A 9436-nucleotide genomic window follows, 5' to 3' on the forward strand; every position below is an offset into this window, starting at 1 on the left:
CCAGAAACTGAGGAAGTTTTTGAAAGAAGGGTAGAGAATTTTTCAGTCTAGAGGTGTAACATTATAATGTGAAAGCAGAAATGAGTTCAATGCTATGGATTACATTATAGCGATCATACCAATAAATCATGTAATACACATTCAAAATTAACTAGATTAAAGGATTTAGAAAAGCCTTACATTAAAGCAATTTTATAGTTGCTTCTAATTCCTGGTATCAACCTGGGATATATAGGGAAGACACTCATGATTCTTCAGTTCACAGAAACCCTGAAATAATATGTATATGCTATGTGAAAGAGATTTTTTTAAACCCGCAAATTAATAGAGACTGGACAAGAACTAAGACAAAGTCAGACACATTGAGGAAAAAACGAGTATTATAGTACATATTTAAAAAAGAAAAACAAAAACAGTATTTATTTACAGCTCTTTTGTTTCCCAATTTTGTTTGATACAGACATGAACAGGTTAGTGTGATTATGAAAACATATGTTCTCTGTAATTCTACTATGAAAATTTATACATCAGATAATACATAGGGTAAAAACTGATCATTCAAGATTGACCAACATTGTAATAAATAGTGAAGAATTGGGTGATAAACTGTCTTCTAACCCAAAAGATGAGAACAACTACTCATGTGGAACCTCAGAAATGATGCCTTGTTGTTGACCCCTACAAAAATAAATCTTAAGTAAGACATATTATCCACAATATTCCATGCATCTTGTCACAGTCAGGTAAAAAGCATAATGTGTCATGATCCCATAAAATAGGACAACATATCTCAGCACATGTCTGGACCTTGGACTGGCCTCTGTACTTTAGTTGATCTGATTCTGCATTCTTTCCTTTAATAAACAATGATTTTTTTTTTGTAAATTTATTTTACAACATCATTTAGTTCAACATAATAGCCACAGAGTCCCCTGTTCTCCCACTCTCGCCCCCTTCCCCCTCCCCCCACCCCAACCCCCATTCCCACCTCCTCCAGATCAAGGTCTCCCCCCGAGGACCGGGATCGACCTGATAGACTCAGTCCAGCCAGGTCCAGTCCCCCCCTCCCAGACCGAGCCAAGCGTCCCTGCATAGGTCCCAGGATTCAAACAGCCAACTCATGCAACGAGCCCAGGACCCGGCACCAACACACAGCTGCCTCCCAAACAGATCAAGCCAAATGACTGTCTCACCCGTTCAGGGGGCCTGATCCAGTTGGGGGCCCCTCAGCCCTTGGTTCATAGATCCTGTGCTTCCATTCATTTGGTTATTTGTCCTGTGCTTTATGATATTTTTAAGTGGAGTCTCAAGTATCACAGGCTGTTCTCGGGTTCTATATAGATAAAGTGAACCTTGGACTCCTGATCCTCCTGTCTTCTCCCCCTAGTTGCTATGATTACACATGGGAAGCATTATGCCTGAATAAGCATTGAAAGTTGTACAATTTTTAATGATTCTATCATGAAAATTAGTGAATTTCAAGGTGGTTTAAAAATGCCCCAAATGTGTAATCGTGCCAGAAATAGGAAAAATTTCAAGAAGAAAATGTCATCTTCTCAAATTACATAGCTGTGCTAAGTCTTGAAATAAGTTGACCATGGAAGCTGGAGTTTGGGTGTTGATTTCAAGTTTAAAATTTCTAGAGCAGCTTTCCGTTTGAGTTTTTTTTTTTTTTTTTTTTTTTTTTTTTTTTTTTTTTTTTTTTTTTTTTACTATGAATGACACTTTATTCAGTCATTTTCTTCACAACTGAAACTCCGGGAATTCAAAATTAACATCTTTGCCTGTAAGCTTCTTATACACACCAGAAAAAGTGTCAGCCTTGTGCTCCACGTTGTTCTGCTGGGCTTTGTCTAAATAAACCTTTATGAGCCAGCCGGCTGCCATCCAGTTTCACGCGGATCCTCTTCCCCACAATCTCACTTGGGAAAACCAAGTCCTGGGAAAACCAAGTCCTCGAGGATGGCGTCGTGCACTGCAGTGAGGGTGCTGCTTCTGGGGAGCTTCTGCTTATTTTTCGTGCAGCTTTTCTGAGTTGGCTTGGGCAGAATCCTCCTCTGAGCAATAAAGACCACGTGCTTCCCACTGAACTTTTTCTCCAATTCACGAACCAGCCGGACTTGGATTTTCTGAAAAGACTTCAGCTGAGGAACGGGTACAAAAATTATCATAGCTTTCCGGCCACCACCAACTTCAATTTCCTTGGCCGCGGTGATGTTTAGTTCCCGCCGCTGCGCCTTGAGATCGGAGTTCATCTCCACCAGCTCGAGCAGCGCCTGGGAGATGCCAGACTCGAACTCGTCAGTCCGGCTTCTCGCCATTGGGCTTCACGATCTTGGCGCTCAAACTGAACATGGCTCATCCCTTACGGAGTGCCGGCTTAGAAAGAGGACCCGCTCTCGCTAGAACCCCGTTTGAGCTTATTTGAACCTTCTTTGATTAATAACTTTTCACATAATCTTGAACCTATCAACTGATCCAAGAGTAATGCACAGACAAGATGCCAGCCATTAAAGTTTTAGTAACTGTTCCTTACTTCCCTTTTCCTTTCTGGCTTTATCTGACTTTATCAACTTTAAGGTCAATCAATTTTCTCTCAAGAGTGACATTGTAGTTTATTTATTAACTTAGCTCAGGATCCATTAAAATGCCTTTTAAATAAATAAACATTCAAATATGATTACTTAAAATTTATGTGTAGTAAAATGCTGCTTCTTTTAATGAAGTCACTAGAGGATGAGGAGTGAAGTAATAACAATACCAAAATACATTGTAGGTTTCCATTTATATTCTCTAAGATGATAATTTTATCTACCATCCCCACACTTTCTAATAATAGGTTAAGATATAGTTTTCAATTCTAAAGTTTATGTATTTTTGTTATTTATTATAGAATAACAACCCATTTTTATGTCAAACAGTGTTTTTTTTTCCAAAGTTTCCAATAAGAAATGGGTTGTTCCATAACTATTAAGTCCAGTAATAAAATATTGAAATGAGAACCAGGATTCACTTCCTTCCCAGTCTCTAGGGGAGATAGAATGCTCTTTTTCTTCTAGTTTCTAATGACTGGAGATTCCTTGGGTTACAGCTTCAATACTCCAATTTCTGTTACTTTGGCCATATTGATCCTTTGTGTGTGTGTGTGTTGTGTGTGTGTGTGTGTGTGTGTGTGTGTGTGTGTGTGATGTCCTTTCCTGTACATCTATCATAAAATTTCCTTTTTTGTTCATTGTGAGACACACAAGACTGCATTGACCTTCTACATGATGCACTACAATTATTGCCCCCAAAGACATTTAAGTTATAATGTTGTACATCTATGACAACATTCATAGGTTCCAGAGATGAGAATATGGGTGTATTTTAATGTGTACTATTCAGTGTTGTCCATTTTGACTCCTTTTGAAATATTTAATTAAATAAGCAAGCTTTCAATTAAACAGACTAGTTTATACAAATGCTGTTTGTTCCTGTTTAATTAGCCAGTTTTCAAAGGCACAGTACTTGTTCCTATTGGTTATCTTGAACAATCTTTTTAAAATTTTATTTATTTATTTTATAATTAATTTAATTTTACATATCAGCCACAGATTCCTCTGTCCTCCCTCCTCCCTCCCCCACCCCAATCCACCACCCATTCCCATCTCCTCCAAGTCAAGAACTCCCCTGGGGATTCAGCTAAGCCTGGTAGATTTAGTTGAGGCAGGTCCAGTCCCCTCCTCCCTTCACCTAGGCTGAGCAAAGTGTCCCAGCATAGGCCCTTGGTTCCAAAAAGCCAGCTCATGCACTAAGGGCAGGTCCCTGTCCCACTGCCTGGGGCCCTCCTAAATAGTTCAAGCTAATCAACTGTCTCACTTATCCAGAGGGTCTGATCCAGTTCCATGGGGGCTCCTCAGCTATTGGTTCATAGTTCATGTGTTTCCACTAGTTTGGCTATTTTGTCCCTGTGCTTTTTCCAATCATGGTCTCAATATCTCTTGCTCATATAATCTCTCCTCTCTCTCGCCAATTGGACTCCTGGAGCTCCACCTGGGGCCTGGCCATGGATCTCTGCATCTGCTTCCCTCAGTCATTGGATGAGAGTTCTGTCATGACAGTTAGGGAGCTCGGCCATCTGATCACCAGAGTAGGTCAGTTTGGGCTTTCTCGAGACCATTGTTGAACAACCTTTTAATCCAGCAAAATATTAGTTTCTCATGAGGAATATAAACATGACAGTATCTTCCTATACTTAAGCTCTCAATTCCTGCTTCCTTTTGGAAGAGAACAAAAAAAAAAGGTGTTGAATATATAGCCCATATACATTTCTCTTCCCCAAGATTTGTCTTTTATTATCCTCAAATTAATTGTGGACAGCTTCTAGGCCACACAGCTTTTGTTTGATGAGGTATGAGCAGTATACAGAGGAATGTTTTATAAGTTTTGGAGGGAGTACAAAGAAACTCAATTTTCTTAGCAATAAATGTGAGGTGCATTTTGTTTGTATTGAAAGAACATGTGTCTTTTACTTTCCTAGAAATATTTTAAATGCATTTGAATGTTACATTCATTTTATAAGAAAGCACAATAAAATCTCCAATGAATATCACAAAATAATTAAGAGGAATGTTAAAGGCAAGCTGAGACAAGAATGGAATGCTCTGCCAACTACATGTCCAAAAATAATTTGAAGAAGATTACTTTTAAATCACAAAACTTAACAAATAACTTTTCCATACTATTAAATGCTACTAAATACAACTCTTACATTGCTGATACAAAACTTATGTAGATGAAAATATATAAAGCTAAGGATGTGGATTTTTGTTATAGTTCTGACTTACTTTTCATAAGATATTTAAAAGTCCAAAGGGTTTTTCTTCCACCATATAACATTATTTAGTTATTACAAGGTTTTTCTTACTCAACTCAGAGCAACCATTTCATTTAAGTTATATAACAATTTAATAATATGAAAGATAATTTTAACGCCCAATATAAATTTTTAGTGAACAATCCTAAATTGTCTTCAAGTCTTTTTAGAGATCATCAAAGTCCAATCAGAATCAAGACCTTATGCCTGTGTACTTGATAATAGCAGAAATCACGCTCACTTTTGACACAGCAGGTTTTGATAGCTCTGTAAAAACCAGAACATCATTACTTCAGGCAAGGTGAGATGGGTAATCACTTTCTATAATTCATATTTTAGTGCCTGAACACCATCGAGGAAGCATTATGTCCTTGGTTACTACACTACATCATTTGCCCTCACGAAGGTATTTCGGAGAATTACAGGAATGACTCCAGTTCAAAGAAGTAGTATTAGATTTTTGTCATTTTTTGAACATGCTGTAATTCAAAAGAATACTTGAATTGCTAACATTCAATAGAGAGTTTATATCTTCCTTGCAGTAGTAAGTCTCTCTGGCAGTCTGAAAATCTGATGAGATCTTTTATCTGCATCTTTCTTTTTCAAATAAAGAGGTACTGCATGAAAAATGTCAGAAGCACTTTGCATATAAAGTGGATTGGTTTTTTTTTTTTCTTTTCTTTTACTTGGAATTTTGGATCTAGCGTATACATTGTTTTGCTTGTTCTCTTTGGGTTCAAAATGTCATTTTGGAACTGGTAATATTTTATCTCAAATTGCATAACTTAAAATTTTGTGCTTCATAAAGGTATTAAAAAGAATACTTTTAACAATATGATAGTGGATTACATTCTCTAATACCTTTCTATATGCATTTACACATATATATTTAAAAATACAATATAAGTATGCAAGAGGCTTTGTACAGTGTTTGTCAAGGGCTCTTGTCTGCTTCTGGTATAGTCTGACCATGTAAATGACTCACGCCATTTGCAACATGTAAATGCGACATGCATGTTGTAAGGTGTGTATTATAAGTCACTTTTTCTTCATTTCACATTTCCTAAAATGACAATAATCATTGCTTTACATGTGCATAACAGTCAAGGTAGAAGGTTTCACATCTATACTGTAGCTAGAGTTTTCCTGCCTTGCCCAGTCAGGACAAATTTTTGTCATCTGGCAGTCCCACAGCCGCTCAGATTCAACCAAGTAAACACAGAGACTTATATTGCATACAAACTGTATGGCTATGGCAGGCTTCTTGCTAACTGTTCTTATAGCTTAAATTAATCCATTTCCATAAATCTATACCTTGTCACGTGGCTCGTGGCTTACCAGCATCTTTACATGCTGCTTGTCCTCGTGGTGGCTGGTAGTGTCTCCTTCTGCCTTCCTGTTCTTTCTTTTCTCCTCTCTGTTAGTCCCGCCTATACTTCCTGCCTAGCCACGAGCTGATCAGTGTTTTATTTATTGACCAATCAGAGCAACACATTTGCCATACAGAACATCCCACAGCACTATACCTCTATGGAGGTTTACTTTTTCACTGGACACTTCCAATTGCTTACTCTCCTGTCTCCTGTTTACTCAGAGACCATTCTTATCTAGCCCATGCCCACCTGCCCAGGGATAGAACCACACACAGTCAACTGGGTCCTCCCTCATCAATCAGCAATCAAGAATGTGCCCAACAGGCTTTCCCACAGGGATATCTTATGGATCTAACTCCACAGGTGATCTTCCTAGACAAGATATGTCCCAGGCCAGAAAAGTCTGCCAAACTTTTTCTGCTTCTTCCTCTTCTATGTACTCATGCTGTGTGCTGCACCCCTAACACTGACAATTGGAACTGGGGCTTCACTCTGGAGATGTATGTGAGCATTAGCTCATTAAGAGAAGTAGGTTTTCATTCACTTTTTTCCCCTTCAGCATTAAAGATCAAACCCAAGGACAAGCAGACACAAGACAAGCAGCCCTCTACCCTAGGGCTACATTCCTACACTCTAATTTTATAAAACTATTTGACTTGCAGTAAAAGCTGCCCACCTTCTTTCTTCCTCAACTAGAATGAGAAAACCTAAAATACTGTTGCTTTTTCAGAATTCTTTCGAGTTGGTTCTTGGACCTGTGAGACCCTGTTTACAAACAAGCCTAGCTGGGAAATTGGGATCACCATCCACACTTGTCTCACATCCTTTATATTTAAATATCCTTGTCTTCATCTGCTGTTTCTTGAGGAGTTTTACATTTTATGTGATCCTAATTCTTTGCGGTGGAAAACTGATTTAGAAATGAAGTAATTGTTGATGATCCACAAGCTAACCTGAACCAAAGTCATAAAACTTATGAAAGAAAAAGGTCAATGAAATGATGAGGTATCTAATTACATGGTCTTGTGATGCCCTACCTGCCATGGACAACAATTCTTGGAAATTGACACTTCTAATTTCACAATGGCCTCTCCTTGCTTTATACTGAGCTCTGCCATTTGCCAGCTGCAACAGCTGAATGCAACAACTAGTAGCTGCATCACACACTATGAAGGAGCTCAAGAAAGATTAAATAATTTTAATAAATGGAACATTTTAAAATTTTTGTATCACAAAGGATAAGGAAGATTGTACGTATATGTCATATAGAACCAGAAAATGTATTATTTATATGAATCTCAATATTTTATAATGCCAAAATGGACCAATTTTACTTGAAAACAGGTCAGCTATTTTTAATTTTTTTTTCTGTTTTAAGCACAAATTTAAAGTTATACAAATAAATAGGGTATTCTAGCTTAAAACACTAATATAAAAATGTCAATATTTTTGATGTTTATAATATAATTATATAAATATGTTGTTTTCTTGTATTTTATGTTTACACAGAATATAGATATATAAAATGAAATAAACAATCACTGATACTCAAATAAAAGTCTAAAATTATAAGAACTATAACTTTCATTCAAAAGCAACTATAATAATACAATTGTCTTAAAAAGTATATGAAATATATATGTAGCTCATATATATATACAGTAATTTTATTGATGATTTTGGTTGTTATATGAAACAATGGGCTTTATCATTACATTTTCATACACACATATCAAAATACTTTGCTCACATTCACATCCACATTGCACTCTCATATCCTCTTTATCTCCTCATTCTATATTACATTTTATTGTATGTAATCAAACTCATATATATGAACACACATCGATTCTTAAGTGGAACACATAGTTGTAAATCTTGAATCATTCAACTGTTTAATTCTAGAAAATAAAAACATATAATAATCTTATCTTTGTGAAATAAAATGTTTAGCAAGTATAAGCACACTGCCATGTAAAAATAAAGTAAACTGGAAATAGATGTTGAAATGAGATGGCCCAAAAGAATGATAATCCTTTCAGAAATTATGCTTGAGTTAAATATTATATGATTTTGAATGATATTGTTTTTTATAAATCCTATTAATAAATAGTAACAGAATTCTACATGGCAAAATCCTTTACTACAATTCTGTTTATTTGATTGATTCTGCTTAATTATATTACAAATGCCATAGTATTTCAATATGTATATTATTATACATATTGTATATTCATAGTATTTCAAACATAACAAGAAAAATATCCATAAATACAAATAATCAACATGAAAGAAAATGAAGGAGCCTTATTTCTGTTTTGAGGACATTACTTTTCTTAATAAATAGGATTCACAACAGCATGGGATAGCAAGACAAGCAAAGCACATTTGTAACATCTATAAATTATGAATCATGTTAACTACCATTGGCATTTTATACAAAATTAGTTATGATTGAAACTGTAAAATCTCTGGATATCAATGTTCAATATATAAAAAGTATGTCTATATTTAGTATATTCACTTTTCACAATAGGTATCACATGTTTGTCATACACTATGCCATGCATATCTTGACATATAGAATGGTTGTGAAGATAAATATATTTTAGTTTAATGGTGGCATTTCTTGAAACAACCTGGTTATATCAAGTTCCAGGTTGGTAACATGTGATATTAGCCTGGCTTTTGTCAGTATTGATAGAGCTCAACAAGGAGATATTCCACAGGGCATGATATGAACACTTTATCAGACCTGATATATGAAGATGCTGTGAATATCAGGGGGAAAAAATCTCAAGCAATAAGAGCAACTGAGTTCAATGTTTCAGAATCAAAAATGAGTAATGGTAGTTAAATAAATATTTAAAGTATCCTACTAAGCTTTTAATATATAGCTGTAAGGGGAAGGAAACAGAGTTGGGGGGGGGAAGAATTACGAGAAATCATGTAAAACAAAGAATATGAAAACAACAAGGGAGAGAGAAAAAGTAAAAAAGGCCAAGGAATCTAGGGAGACATTTAGTTCATGAAGCTATTTGTAACAAAGTAAAATTTTAGATCTTATTCCATGTTTTACTGCATCTACAGAAACACACTGAATGAACTCCTGCACACTTAGTAGTGTCACAAAGGAACAAGTTAATAAGGAACAGTAGAGTCAGGAAACATAGGCAGGGACCCTTAGATGCTGGGAAAGTGAGGGTGA

The 9436-nt window shown here is 36.0% G+C and overlaps 1 pseudogene; it reads right to left on the reverse strand.

Annotated features, from left to right (window-relative positions):
• Positions 1–1661: 1661 nt before the first annotated feature.
• LOC102924280 (small ribosomal subunit protein eS7 pseudogene) lies at positions 1662–2355 on the reverse strand (annotated as a pseudogene).
• Between the last annotated feature and the right edge of the window lie 7081 nt (positions 2356–9436).

Source organism: Peromyscus maniculatus, chromosome 21, assembly GCF_049852395.1.
Source record: "Peromyscus maniculatus bairdii isolate BWxNUB_F1_BW_parent chromosome 21, HU_Pman_BW_mat_3.1, whole genome shotgun sequence".
Lineage (NCBI taxonomy): Eukaryota > Metazoa > Chordata > Mammalia > Rodentia > Cricetidae > Peromyscus > Peromyscus maniculatus.